Source organism: Copadichromis virginalis, linkage group LG22 (genome assembly GCF_057382275.1).
Source record: "Copadichromis virginalis isolate Kocher_CV1m ecotype Utaka linkage group LG22, C_Virginalis_male_GT1.1, whole genome shotgun sequence".
Lineage (NCBI taxonomy): Eukaryota > Metazoa > Chordata > Actinopteri > Cichliformes > Cichlidae > Copadichromis > Copadichromis virginalis.
In genome coordinates this window covers 34,611,554-34,627,362 of record NC_140638.1, presented here as the reverse complement: position 1 = coordinate 34,627,362, position 15,809 = coordinate 34,611,554, and positions in this window count along the sequence as shown.

The window sequence follows — 15,809 nt, the reverse complement described above, 5'->3', positions numbered from 1 at the left end:
TGGTTTTGGTTTAGTTAATTCACATATCCACATAACGCTGCATTCTTTTTTTTTTGGCCTGTCCCGTTTGGCTCTTTTGCATCAGAATTGTTGTCTAAAGGCAAAGAAAGATGCCCAACGGATTTACTTTACCAAACTGACCATCCCAGCCTTGCCGTAATGGTCCATTTGATTCACCTTTTATTGTTTATTTTATTTTCACTTACTGAATACGGGACAGACTTGACTGGGGGAAAGAAGGGGAGAAAGAAAGAGGGAAAGAGAAACAGCTGAGAAGAGGGACGGGGGAGAAGGGCAAAAGACAAAAACCAACAGAACGGGCAGAGAAAAAAAATGCATATATCAATCACCTGGATCACCTGCTGAGAAAGAAAAAAGAAAGCAAGCAGAAGAGAACAAGAGTAATAGAATAAACAACATCACAATGATATATGGGAATATGACAGTAAATACTAAATGTTAAACATTATTGTGCAGCACATAAGATCAACAGAACACAGTGTGCTTTGAGGTAGGAGCCAAAAAGGGTGTAGTTTGTGGGTGTGATCACCTGTGTGTACACCTGTGAGCATGGACGCGCTTGTTTTTTGTTTTTTAAAAGGTTCCTTCATGTAATAATCTGCTAGAGGGTGTGGGGGGGCCACAGCCCCGTCCTCCAGGGCGTGAAGCAGGTGTGGAGGAGATCAAAACTCCAGACATCCAGAGGCCCCCAGAACACAAGAGACCAAGGAAGACCAACAGAGGGGCAGCTGCGCCACTGTCCCGGAAAGAGCTGAGGAGAGTCCCAGATGAGGGTTCACTCAGCAGCCGCGGAGCAGAAGCCAGGGGGAGTTGCAGTGACGCGCCTGTGAGCTCCGCCGGCAGCCAGCTGCGCCTGAGTGACCGAGCCCCAGGCCGAGAGGCCGGGGGCACCCCACCTCCGAAGTGGCCCGAGCGAGCCCCAGGCTCCAGGCCCCGATAAGCGGCCGCCAAGGAGTGAGCCGGTGTGTACCTGGACGCCCATCCCCGGACACAAAGAACCACCAACGCACCGATGTCTGAGGGGGTCCGCCACTGGCAGGGGAAGTGGTGGTAGGGGGAGATAGGCCTCCAAACCTTGGAGGGCCTGAGATGTCCCCAGAGAGGTGGCGCCTGACACCCAACCTGACATATAGACACAGACATACAGGCACACACAGATACAAACATCCATTCCCACCCTCATGCTCTCATATGCACTTACTCCACACTCAACCAACGTGGAGACAGACATAAAGAGACGTTGTACACACGATCACACTCCCCAAGCGTACTCTACAAACCGGGTCTAGGTGCCCCCGCCCCTGGAGGGGGGAACTGCACCCAGACCCAGGTGGTGTTTCCCTTTTCCCTGCGGTGGGGCAGACCGCCCCGACTCCGCAGCAGCAGGAAGGCTCCACACTCCAGACCGCAGTCGGACGGCCAACTCCTCCTCCTAGTCCTAACGCTGCATTCTAAAATAAGTGCGCACATTTTAGTTTACACTGTTATGTATGATTAATCTTTTGTTTTCTGAGTTACCTTAGTTGCAGCTGTTCCAGTCCCTTGATTAAGGAGCCAAGAGGTGGAAAAGGGGCGGAGCGAGCTTTAAAGGAAGGCTACAAATTGGTTCACGCCATAACTCAGGACCATGGGGGGGAATTGGAGTTCATTATGTTTGGTTTAGTTAGGTTTTGTGTGTTTTACCCCTTTTCCTGTTTTTGTGGGCTGATCAGCCACTATTTAAGTTTCCCCTTTGTCTCATTAAGTTAGGTCAGTTTGTTTGAGTTATCAGTTGTGTTGGCAACTTTGAGTAGAGTTTTGTTAGTTTGACCTCTTTTATGGGCCCAAGATTTTGATTCTTTTTGCATGAGTTAACCAATTATGTTTTTTGGGTTAAATAAAAAATAATTTTTTGGACTTTAACCTGTGCCTAAGTTTCCTTCACTGCTCGGTCCATCACAAGTGGTGTCAGGAGTGGGATCAGCAGTTGAAGGCACAGGATTTTTTTTTCTCTTTTTTCCCCTCTTCACTCATCAAGCCATGCACAGAATGGGAAGGAGTGGCAGAGGAGCAAAAGGAGATTGTCAAAACCAGCCAGTTGGAGTGGTAGAGCAAGTAGAAGGAGGAGAGGAAAATGGAGCCTCTGGAGGGGTGGATAGTACTGAGAGCCAAGGTAAGGAGCTGACAATGTCAGAACTGATTTCCATGCTTCGTTCTCATATGGGTCAGCAGGAGGCCCAGGAAGCAAGAAGAAGGGAGGAGTTTACCCGCCAGGAACAGCGCTTTAGAGCACTGCAACATCAGTTTCAGCTGTTGCAGGTAGAAGTGCAAGCTCGTACCTCCCCGGTCCCTGAGCCTCAAATGGAGGTCTCTGAGCCTCAAATGGAGGAACCTGAACAACCAGAGGTAGAGTCCTTTGAAGAGGAGGATCCTCCCTGTGCTGGCTCCAGTAATGAGCAAATACATCCTCAGTAAGGTCAGTCTCGCTTTTATGAACTCAGGCTGGAAATATTGACAGAGGAGGATGATATTGAACATTTTTTAACAACATTTGAACGCATGGCTGTGGTTTGCCGGTGGCAAAAAATGGACTGGGTTTTTCATCTGATTCCTTTACTCACTGGCAAAGCAAGAGGTGCGTATGTTCATATGGATATGGATGACTCTCTAGACTATGACAAAGTTAAAGCAGCTATCCTTCAAAAATATGACATTAATCCTGAGACATATAGACTGAGATTCCGTTCACTGGAGGTAAAACCTGATGAGAATCCAAAAGAACTATATGCAAGATTGAAAGAGTTATATGAGAAGTGGGTGAAGCCAAAAGGAAAAACGATGCATGAGGTTAGTGAAATATTAATTTTAGAACAATACTTGAGAATGCTGTCTCCTGAGTTACAGATATGGATTAAATAACGCAATCCAAACTCTGCAGCGGCGGCTGCAGAGCTGGCTGATGTGTTTGTGGCAGCACGGAGAAAAGGACAGCCATGGAGCCACACAGCATGGAAAATGAGAGGTGGTTCAAAATCTGTCCCTCACTACCAGAAAGCAGGGGTGAGTAAACCTCCAAAGAGCCAGTCTGTCAATATGCCGTCAAGACCTCCACCCAAGACTGTGATTTGTTATTTGTGTGGGATGGAGGGCCACACAAAACCTATGTGCCCAAAGAATTCTACAAAAATAACTCGGATGTGTTTTGTGCCCCGACAAAGTGTGGAGCCTAAAGTGGAGTTTGAGAATGGTTTCAAAATGACCTTAGTTGAGGTTGATGGGAAACCATTAAAGGCCCTTGTTGACTCCGGAAGTACTCAGACTTTTGTGCACCGAGACTTTGTACCTGCAAATAAAGTTAATGTGGAGACAATCCCTGTTCGCTGCATTCATGGAGATGAGAGATCATATCCAACAGCAGATCTGTACATCAAGGTACAAGGACAAACGTATATTCTAAATATTGGTGTTGCAGAGAATCTGCCATTTCCAGTAGTGCTGGGTCGAGATCTGCCTGTGTTGTTTGACTTGCTGAATCCTAGTCATACATGCAATGTTGCAGTAACAAGAGCTCAAGCTAAGAAGAAAGAGGAGTCCCTACACCCACTCCGTGCCTTGCCCTTCTATGATGCGGACATAGAGACTGCACCCGGGAAGTCTCGTAAGTCACGTGAACAGAGAAGGCAAGAGAAGTTTCTACATACTGCTGTTCGAGAAGCTCCTAGCACAGAGCCTGAGTTACCTTTGGGTTTAAAAATCCCTGTTAATATTATTGAAATGCAACATGACGATCCATCTCTAACATCTCTGTTCCAGAAAGCTGCAGAGAGGAGTCAAGGGACTGAGCAAGAATTGAACAGCAAGGGGGAGTTTCTGCTGAAAGATGGCATTCTGTATCGTCAGCAGGGTTCAGCATTGCAGTTGGTGGTTCCTAGAGCAGTCCAGAAGGTGGTGCTCTCCTTAGGACACTCCATTCCATGGGCTGGCCACTTGGGAAAGCACAAAACCATGGCCCGCATTAGAAAATATTTTTATTGGCCTGGTGTGCGCTCAGATGTAACTGTAAAAGCTGTTCTGTAAAAGCTGCCCTCAGTGCCAGAAGTCTTCTCTTAAAATCCCCTCCAGAGCTCCTCTCCAGTCTCTACCAATTATCAGCACTCCATTTGAACGGCTAGGAATGGACATTGTTGGTCCTCTAGAAAGGAGCAAGGCAGGCAACCGTTACATGCTGGTTGTGACAGATTACGCTACAAAGTATCCAGAGGTCTTTCCTTTGAGATCAATAAAAGCCAAAGCAGTCGCCCTCTGTCTCATACAGTTCTTCTCAAGGGTTGGTTTTCCTCGTGAGATTCTTACTGACCGTGGCACTAACTTTATGTCCACTTTGTTGAAGCAGGTGTACCAGCTCCTTGGGATTAAGAGCCTGAGGACAACGCCATACCACCCTCAGACAGATGGCCTAACAGAGCGCTTCAATCAGACTCTGAAACAAATGTTACGCAAATTTGTCAATGAAACTGGTACAGACTGGGATCAGTGGCTGCCCTACCTCCTCTTTGTATATAGAGAAGTACCCCAGGCTTCTACAGGTTTTTCACCTTTCGAACTATTGTATGGCCATGAGGTACGAGGCCCCTTGTCTCTTCTAAGGGAGACTTGGGAGGGTGACCAAGAAAGATCACAGGCTGTCAATGTTGTCTCTTATGTTGTCCAGATGCGGGAATGGTTGGAGAAGATGACGGAGCTGGCCCAAGCCCACAAAGCGGAAGCACAGCAGCACCAGAAGGCCTGGTACGACCAGTCAGCTCGGCAAAGATCCTTCAGTCCTGGTGAGAAGGTGCTGGTGCTTCTTCCAAGTGATGACAGTAAGCTGTTAGCAAAGTGGCAAGGGCCATATGAGGTCCAAAAGAAACTTGGACAAACAACCTATAAGGTCGCTATTCCAGATCAGCCCCGCTCCAGCACAGTACTGCACATTAACCTGCTTAAGGAATGGGTGGAGAGACCAAAAGCAGATGTCTTTCTGATCCGGGAGGTTTCGGAGGAGGAGGAAGTGGATGATCAGTATCTGCCAAAACCCACTCCTCAGGACCTGGATCTAAACCATCTTCCTGAGGAAAGACAGGCTCAGGTGAGAAACCTGTGTAAATTAGATGTGTTCAGTGAAAATCCTGGTAGAACGGAGATTGTGGAACATGACATTGTGTTGAAAGATGGAGCTTCTGTGAGGAGAATGAGTTACAGGATACCTGAGCGTCTACTGATCCCGTTGAAAGAGGAGATCGACCTGATGTTGTCACTAGGAATCATTGAAGCCTCGAAGAGCGAGTGGTGCCACCCGGTGGTCCTGGTGCCAAAGAAGGATGGCAGTATCCGTTTCTGCATAGACTTCAGGTACCTGAATGCAATATCATAATTTGATTCATATCCAACTCCCCGCATTGATGACATGGTTGAGCGCCTTGGGAAGGCCAGATACCTGACAACAATGGACCTCTGCAAGGGTTATTGGCAGGTACCACTGACTAAGCGCTCAAAAGAGCTGACTGCTTTCCGGACCCTGTGGGGCTTGTTCCAGTTTAAAGTCATGCCCTTTGGACTGCATGGTGCCCCGGCAACATTCCAGAGACTGATGGACCAAATACTGTCTGACATGTCTGATTTTGCTGCAGCCTACCTTGATGACATAGTGATTTTCAGTTCTACCTGGGAAGAACACCTGAAACACCTGGAGAAGGTATTGGGGCGTCTTCAGTCTGCAGGGTTGACTGTTAATCCAGCTAAGTGTGCCATTGCTAAGGCTGAAACCGAGTACCTTGGGTTTGTGATTGGACATGGAGTAATAAAACCTCAAGTCAATAAGGTCACTGCCATAGAATCCTGTCCCTTGCCAGAGACCAGAAAACAGCTGAGATCATTTTTAGGTATGGCAGGATTCTATCATCGGTTTATCCCTCATTTCTCCGCCAGGGCAGCTCTTCTGACGGATTTGACTGGTGCCCAAAGTCCCAATAAGATCACCTGGACAGAGGAGGCTAAGATGGCTTTTCAGGACCTACGACAATCTCTGAGTAGGAGCCCAGTCTTGCAGAGCCCTGATTTTGAGAGAAATTTCATTCTTCAGACTGATGCCTCAGAGAGAGGATTGGGAGCTGTTCTGTTACAGGGACTGCCTGGAGAGCGTCATCCAGTGGCCTTCATCAGCCGCAAGCTGTTTCAGAGGGAAGTGCGGTACTCAACCATCGAGAAGGAGGGACTTGCCATCAAATGGGCCCTGGACTCCTTTAGGTATTATCTTCTCGGACGGGAGTTCATATTGGAAACAGACCACAAGGCTCTTCAATGGATAGAGAGAATGAAGGACACAAATGGAAGGATCACGCGATGGTACCTTGCAATCCAGCCATTCCGGTTCACCATCAACCACATCCCCGGCAAGGATAACTGCACTGCAGACTGTCTCTCTCGCTGTCCCAGGGAGAGATCTGAAGAGGGGGAGTGTGTGATGGCTGCACTTACAGCCACACAGTGGTAATACCCACCATGTTAGTGTAGAGGCTTATAAGTAACATTGCATTCACATTTTTTTTCTTTAAATATAGGAATTTATTTACAGGACAATAAATAACTGGTTTTGGTTTAGTTAATTCACATATCCACATAACGCTGCATTCTAAAATAAGTGCGCACATTTTAGTTTACACTGTTATGTATGATTAATCTTTTGTTTTCTGAGTTACCTTAGTTGCAGCCGTTCCAGTCCCTTGATTAAGGAGCCAAGAGGTGGAAAAGGGGCGGAGCGAGCTTTAAAGGAAGGCTACAAATTGGTTCACGCCATAACTCAGGACCATGGGGGGAATTGGAGTTCATTATGTTTGGTTTAGTTAGGTTTTGTGTGTTTTACCCCTTTTCCTGTTTTTGTGGGCTGATCAGCCACTATTTAAGTTTCCCCTTTGTCTCATTAAGTTAGGTCAGTTTGTTTGTGTTATCGGTTGTGTTGTCAACTTTGAGTAGAGTTTTGTTAGTTTGACCTCTTTTATGGGCCCAAGATTTTGATTCTTTTTGCATGAGTAAGCCAATTATGTTTTTTGGGTTAAATAAAAAATAATTTTTTGGACTTTAACCTGTGCCTAAGTTTCCTTCACTGCTCGGTCCATCACAAGTGGTGTCAGGAGTGGGATCAGCAGTTGAAGGCACAGGATTTTTTTTTCTCTTTTTTCCCCTCTTCACAGAGAGTTGGAGAATGGCTGCAATCACAGCATTATAAGATGGTGACAGATGGGCCCTTAGACCCCCCTCCTGCCACTTTTCATATCCTCCCTGGTGAATTTGATGTGTCGGTCCACCGAGTTAATGTGATCCGTGAATTGTGGTACGTCCTGAGATTTGATTTTCACCCAGGTGTCATCCACATATCTGAACCAATGGCTTGGTGGTGTTCCAGGGTAGGATAGCAAAGCCCTCTTTTCCACTTCTTCCATGTACAAATTGGCCACGATGGGTGAAACTGGGGAACTCATGGCACACCCATGTTTCTGCCTGTAGAACTGACCCTTGTCTGTGAAGTAGGTGGAATGAAGACACAGTTCCAAAAGCAAACACACTTGGTCGATGCTGAGAGTGGTCCTGTTGCTGAGGTTGGTGTCATCCTGTGATCTCTTACGGACTACCTCCAATGCTTCCGTGACTGGGATGCAAGTGAAGACAGATGTAACTCAACTGCAGTCAGCTGAGACTGAAGAAGTCATTTGGGTGAGTGACGAACCGTTTCTCCCACAAAACGCTATGTCCAGATGAACAGAATCAACTTTTTGGAGATTTACTTTCCTGGATGATTGAGAATGCATCAAGACACCATGGGTGAGCTTACTGTAATCATGCCTACAGACCGTTTACCACTACTTGCAGATGTTATATATTTATAGAAAAATATTCATACTATTTTTACCACTACTTGTCTTTTTATATGTTTGCATGTCTTTATCCTGTCTTCCTTCTCTCACCCCAACCGGTCGCAACAGATGGCCCCGCCCCTCCCTGAGCCTGGTTCTGCTGGAGGTTTCTTCCTGTTAAAAGGGAGTTTTTCCTTCCCACTGTCGCCAAAGTGCTGCTCATAGGGGGTCATATGATTGTTGGGTTTTTCTCTGTATGTATTATTGTAGGGTCTACATTACAATATAAAGCGCCTGTTGTTGTGATTTGGCGCTGAATAAATAAAATTGAATTGAATTATACTCAATGCATGGAATTTTAGACATGTATTTACAGCATAAAACTATACTGCCACTGTTGTATCTTTTACATAAACATGGCATGTTTGTGAAATGATGTTTTTTACAGCCTTTTGATGTGTAAAAATAAATATATTTTAAAGTTGTAGTTGTGACATTACCGATAAGTTTGATGTGTCACATGGCCCTCTTCCTATTGAAAAAAAACAAAAGTATCCAAGATGGCCGACTTCTAAATGGCCACCATGGTCTCCACCCATCTTGAGGAGTTTGCCCCCCTCACATATTCTAATGTGCCACAAACAGGACTTTAATATCACTAACCATTCCCATGTTAATGTGTATCCATATAAATGGCCCACCTTGGAGATGAAGTAGGAGTTGATTATAAGAACTGTTAAAAAGAAAGATCTTTTCAACCTTTGCCATCACTGTCATTTAAAAAAAAGACCACTGAAAAAATAAGGAAGCATGACTCACTATCACTCACTTATATATGCTGTATTTACTCCTGTATAGAATCCATTTAAAGTATTTCTTTTTTTAGTTGGTCAGCAGTATGAACATGCCATTAGCATGTCTTTTGGTCTCACATAAACTGATGGTGATAAACCATCACTTTATCGTGGACTCCTGCTGTCTCCCAATTCCTATTGCATAAAACATTAATTTAGCTTCGTAGCAGCTGGAGAGCTCTTTTGTGGCTTTATTTAAAGGATCAGAAAATCCCATCAAAATCAAAATGAAACTCCTAAAGCCCAAACTCCAATTGAAGTTTTATGTCATCCTTTGGTAAATATAAGTGGATTTAATTTTAATAGCTGTCTTTAATCCCTGTGATGTGACTTAGCTCAATAGTGCAGTTCAATGGATTATGTTATGATTATGTTATCCAGGAATACTGGAACCCTTAAGAATTACCTGTAAGTGCATGTGAAGATGGGATAAATAACACAAATTCTTATTCCAAACTATATTCTCTTCCTTTGTCTACAAATCAGCTAATGCATTCTTTTGATAGATTGTGCAACCATGTGGTTGAAATTTTGCTAGCAAAACAGTGGTTTTTATATCAATAACTGTGCATGTCACAACAACAAAATAGGAATTAACCTCCGCAATTTGTATACACTACATACTTGTACTGGAGTGCTTTAAGGATTGAAATTACAATGTTAAGCAGTTGACTGACATACTTAAATTGTTTTTGACCTATATACTTAGTTCACTTATTATCTACATTTGTATGAGAGCTTACACTATTTATATGAACACTTGTTGATGTGCAGTGGTTGCTTTAAGACCTAATGGTAAATGGCCTGTATTTATATAGCGCTTTACTAGTCCCTAAGGACCCCAAAGCGCTTTACATTTCCAGTCATCCACCCATTCACACACATGGGTGTGAATGGGTGGATGTGGTGGTCAGAGGGCCAGGTGGCACCAGTGTCCGGCAGCCTCGCCTCTGTCAGTGCGCCCCAGGGCAGCTGTGGCTACAATGTAGCTTGCCATCGCCAGTGTGTGAATGTGTGTGTGAATGGGTGAATGACTGAATGTAGTGTGAAGCGCTTTGGGGTCCTTAGGGACTAGAAAAGCGCTATCCAAATGCAGGCCATTTACCATTTACCACATTCACACACTGGTGATGGCAAGCTACATTGTAGCCACAGCCACCCTGGGGCGCACTGACAGAGGCGAGGCTGCCGGACATTGGCACCACCGGGCCCTCTGACCACCACCAGTAGGCAACGGGTGAAGTGTCTTGCCCAAGGACACAACGACCGAGACTGTCCAAGCCGGGGCTCGAACCGGCAACCTTCCAATTACAAGGCGAACTCCCAACTCTTGAGCCACGATCGCCCCCCTAATGTTTCAGACTGGTGGGTAACCTTGACTGCTGTGTTCTATATTGAATGGTTTGTGCCTTACAGTTGGTAGAATTTGGCCGATTTGAAAATGCACCTGGTCATTATACTGTCTGAAGTGGCAGAAACCCCAATTAGTAAGATTTACAGAGATTTATCTGGTAGTGCAACCGGGTTTAAAAGTCATAGAACTGCCAAGTGAAATGGAGTATTCCTACTATGAAGCAAGTGAAACAATCATTATCACATAAATACTACAGCACAGATCTATCAAAATAGCTGCAATGAGAGTCTGGGAGTAGTGCCCAAAAAGTGATGCAACACAAGTGTTTAATACCATGAAGGATGCAAAATGGTCTAAAATGGTGCACTGATAAAAGTAGGACATGCATAAACACATCTATTAAGTATTTGTTTGGTAAAGGAAACAATTCAGACATAGTTGGGGGAATAAAATAGGGTTTAAGACAGGGACTGAAAAAATTTGAAGATTAAAAATATGGAAATTTACATAAAAGGAAGAGTAGTGATGACTCCTCACCAATAAATAAGGGCCCCAAAGTCTACCAAGAGTCTTCATCTTTGTTTGTCTTCGTTGACTTTTCACCCTGGGGTTGCTTTGCTTTGCAGAGGACTTTCCACAGGATCTTCATGAGTGGTTTGATTTTATTTGGATTTCAAATAATGAATCTACAAGTGATGGGGTAGATCAAGTTTATCATATTGGCCTTAAAATTGAGACCTGACACTGCAGTCTGTGGCTTTAAAACAAGAGCTGAGTAAGAATTATGTCAAACTACAGATCACATTGCTACAGGCAACCTCCACAGAAGTCCAATGTTTTAGCTAATTGTGGTCCTTAGATGTCTGAACCATCACTAACAACATCAAGTAAGAACTATTTAAGGTAGCAGACACTAAACTAATGACTTTTTTTTTTGGCTTAGTATGGGTCAAACAAAAAAACACCCCAACAACAGTATGTCTTTGTGACACCAACGATCATAACATGTGTGCTTGTATGAGTTATAATCTCAGAGATTAATTACAATGTATGAATTCTATTGCAGTAATGTCCTTTTTTATTTTGAGAAGTTATACAGTTTGTACAGGACTTTTTTGTGTGCTGTTGTTTTATCTTTATCTACATCTGGGTCTACTTGTTCAACCCTCTGCAATTCTACGTCTTTTTATGCTCCACTCTAAGTGTTGTAGTAATTTAGTCACAAAGATTAACCTTTGTCTATTCCTGAGCTCTTGACCTTGAGGGAATGGTGATGATGCAGCAGTGTTTAATAACCTGCAAACACAACTATTCCAAATCTACATTATAACTATAGCTTCATTTTGATCATTTTAATATAACTCTTGATTCATTTCTAAAACCAGTTCACAAAGTGCTTCACAAATGTGAAAAAACTCATGAGAACTAGATTTTACTAGAGCAACATAATGAAGCGTATGTGTCCGTCTTTCCTCATAGGGTGATATGTTTAGCTTTGATTTTTATATCCACATGAGCCATTCGTACAGGAGTTAATTCACTCCGGTATGATGAGCCTTATATTAGAATAAAAATAATAATAATTAAAATAATACTAATTTTAAAAACCCTCAGCTCTTTTCTTTTACTCTCAGAAGCTTTCTTTCGGTAAATCCCTCTTGATGTTCACTTGTTGTGAATATTGGCTTACTGATTCTTCACTAGCCAATTCCGATTGTTGGCAGGTGTGTTGGCTGTTAGATTGAAATTGTTAAATGTTGTCATTGTATTACTTAAATTTGTAAATCTTGGTTCAAACTGTATGATCAAAGACATTCCTTTGTTTCTGACCCCCTCCCCAGCCTGTTGAATGGTAGGGGAGGCTGTAGTGTTTTATTATAGGCACATCCCGTGTGAGGGTTCTGTTTTCTTGTTTAAACTTCCTGCCTTTATGACCCTTTTGGTCACACACACACGCAGTGTTTTAACCTTTTGTGACCATGGGGGATTTTACAATGGGTGTTTGTGTAAACAGTGTGTTACGGGAATTAAAGGCTGCAGGGGAAGCTGGTTCTTCGAAGCGGTCTGAGACCGACGGCAGAAGGGTTGCTCTGAGACCCTTCCCTTGCTAGCATGTGAAAAACCGGTGTTACGATCCAATGTTGTCAGGGTTTTGTTTTATGCGTGACTCCTCCCACCAGAGGATGGCTGTGGGTTTTTTCCCCCCTTTCTCTTTTAGGAGTTGGACACCTGGGCGTGCCTTCTGAGTAGTTGGGTGGAGTCTCTTCCTGTCCTTGGATTGGATAATCACCTCCAGTTTTTAACTACCAGATGACAGCCACCTGGCCCCCCTCTCTCCTAACCTCCACCATCCAACAAAGAACCTGTGTTTTGCTTCGTTGCTGTGTAGAGTTTCTTTGACAAAGTGATTTGCAAGTATAACCTCATGTGTGTGTGTGTGTCTGGCGTTAGTACTTCAATTTTGTAAATAGCTGTAAATAGATTTGTCAAGTAGCAATCGTGTATTTTGTTCACCTTGTATATATCCTTCACTGCAGCAGCCTAGTAGGCGTGAGAAGCCATTTTTGTTGATTAAGTTTTCTCCTGTTTTTCATTTAGAAAGTTAGGTAAGTGAATTGTCTTTTGTTTGGTTTTCATTTTGTGTAGGAAAGCGTAGGGACCATTAGGGAGTTTTGTTTGTTATTTTTGGCACTGCTCACTGCTGAAGCAAATAAATGGCTGCTTAGCACTTTAAAAAGATATTGTTGTTGGTGTTCTTGCTTGGGTGGTGTGTGAGTGGGCCAACTTCTTGTTGCGTTCAATATTCGCCTAGACTAAGAACGTAACACCGGTTAAGCTGTTCATCCTGCTCCATTAATGGGAATAAGTCTCTAAACCAGCAGGGCCTGTGGAAGCGCAGGCCCTGCTTCCACAGTGTGTGTGTGTGTGCGTGCGTGCGTGCACACACACACACACACACACACACACACATACACATACATACATATATATATACATACACACACACACACACACACATATATATATATACACACACACACACGTATACATATATATACATACACACATATATATATATACATATATATATATATATATACACACACACACACGTATACATATATATACACATACACACATATATATACACACACATATATTAAAAAAAAAAAACACCCAGCACGCCCCTGCGGGCGGTTTATCCTTCAAGCTCGGGTCCTCTACCAGAGGCCTGGGAGCTTGAGGGTCCTGCGCAGTATCTTAGCTGTTCCCAGGACTGCGCTCTTCTGGACAGAGATCTCCGATGTTTTTCCCGGGATCTGCTGGAGCCACTCGCCTAGCTTGGGAGTCACCGCACCTAGTGCTCCGATTACCACGGGGACCACCGTTACCTTCACCCTCCACATCCTCTCGAGCTCTTCTCTGAGCCCTTGGTATTTCTCCAGCTTCTCGTGTTCCTTCTTCCTGATATTGCTGTCATTGGGAACCGCTACATCGATCACTACGGCCGTCTTCTTCTGTTTGTCTACCACCACTATGTCCGGTTGGTTAGCCACCACCATTTTGTCCGTCTGTATCTGGAAGTCCCACAGGATCTTAGCTCGGTCATTCTCCACCACCCTTGGGGGCATCTCCCATTTTGACCTCGGGACTTCTAGGTTATACTCGGCACAGATGTTCCTGTACACTATGCCGGCCACTTGGTTATGGCGTTCCATGTATGCCTTGCCTGCTAGCATCTTGCACCCTGCTGTTATGTGCTGGATAGTCTCTGGGGCATCTTTACACAGCCTGCACCTGGGGTCTTGCCTGGTGTGATAGACCCCAGCCTCTATGGATCTTGTACTCAGAGCTTGTTCTTGTGCTGCCATGATTAGTGCCTCTGTGCTGTCTTTCAGTCCAGCTTTGTCCAGCCACTGGTAGGATTTCTGGATATCAGCCACCTCCTCTATCTGCCGGTGGTACATACCGTGCAGGGGCCTGTCCTTCCATGATGGTTCCTCGTCTCCCTCCTCTTTCTTGGGTTTCTGCTGCCTGAGGTATTCACTGAGCACTCGGTCAGTTGGGGCCATCTTCCCAATGTATTCTTGGATGTTCCTTGTCTCATCCTGGACTGTGGTGCTGACACTCACCAGTCCCCGGCCCCCTTCCTTCCGCTTAGCGTACAGCCTCAGGGTGCTGGACTTGGGGTGAAACCCTCCATGCATGGTCAGGAGCTTTCTTGTCTTTATGTCAGTGGCTTCTATCTCCTCCTTTGGCCAGCTTATTACCCCAGCAGGGTACCTGATCACGGGCAGGGCGTATGTGTTGATGGCCCGGATCTTGTTCTTACCATTCAGCTGACTCCTCAGGACTTGCCTGACCCTCTGCAGGTACTTGGTGGTTGCAGCCTTTCTAGCGGCCTCTTCATGGTTCCCATTTGCCTGCGGGATCCCCAGGTACTTGTAACTGTCCTCTATGTCTGCAATGTTGCCTTCTGGTAGTTCAATCCCCTCAGTTCTGACTACCTTCCCTCTCTTTGTTACCATCCGACTACACTTCTCCAGTCCGAACGACATTCCAATGTCATTGCTGTATAGCCTGGTAGTGTGGATCAGTGAATCGATGTCTCGTTCACTCTTGGCATACAGCTTGATGTCATCCATGTACAGGAGGTGGCTGACAACTGCTCCGTTCCGTAGTCGGTATCCGTAGCCAGTCTTGTTAATGATCTCACTGAGGGGGTTCAGGCCTATGCAGAACAGCAGTGGGGACAGAGCATCTCCTTGGTAGATCCCGCACTTGATGGTAACTTGTGCTATGGGCTTGGAGTTGGCCTCTAGTGTTGTACGCCACATCCCCATTGAGTTCCTGATGAAGGCTCTTAGGGTCCCATTGATCTTGTACAATTCTAGGCATTCCAGTATCCAGCTGTGGGGCATTGAGTCATAGGCCTTCTTGTAATCAATCCAGGCAGTGCACAGGTTGGTCAGTCTGGTCTTGCAGTCTCGGCTGATTGTTCTGTCTACCAGTAGCTGGTGTTTTGCACCTCTGGTATTCTTGCCAATTCCTTTCTGTGTCCCGCTCATGTATTGACCCATGTGCCTGTTCATCTTAGCCGATATGATGCCTGACAGGAGCTTCCATGTAGTACTGAGGCAGGTTATTGGTCGGTAGTTGGAGGGGACCGGTCCCTTCTTGGGGTCCTTGGGGATCAGGACCGTCCGGCCTTCAGTTAGCCATTCCGGGTGTCTTTCGTTAACTAGCAGCTGGTTCATTTGTGCTGCCAGACGCTCGTGGAGTGCAGTCAGCTTCTTCAGCCAGTAGGCGTGAACCATGTCGGGCCCTGGTGCTGTCCAACTCTTCATACTGGAGACCCTTTCTTGGATATCTGCCACTGTGATGGTTACTGGACCCTGTTCAGGGAGGTCGCTATGGTCTGCCCTCAGATCCTCTAGCCACTGAGCATTGCCGTTATGGGTTGCGTCCTTCTCCCATATGCTCTTCCAGTATTGCTCCGTCTCCAGCCTTGGTGGTGCTGTTCTCTTATTGTTCCCTTGCCACTGAGAGTACACCTTTGCTGGTTCTGTGGAGAACAGCTGGTTTATTCTCCTGCCTTCTATCTCTCTGGTGTACCTCCTCAAGCGGCTGGCCAAGGCTGTGAGTCTTTGCTTGGCAGTTTCCAAGGCCTCAGGTATGGACAGCTTGCTGTATTTCTTAGGCACCTTCTTT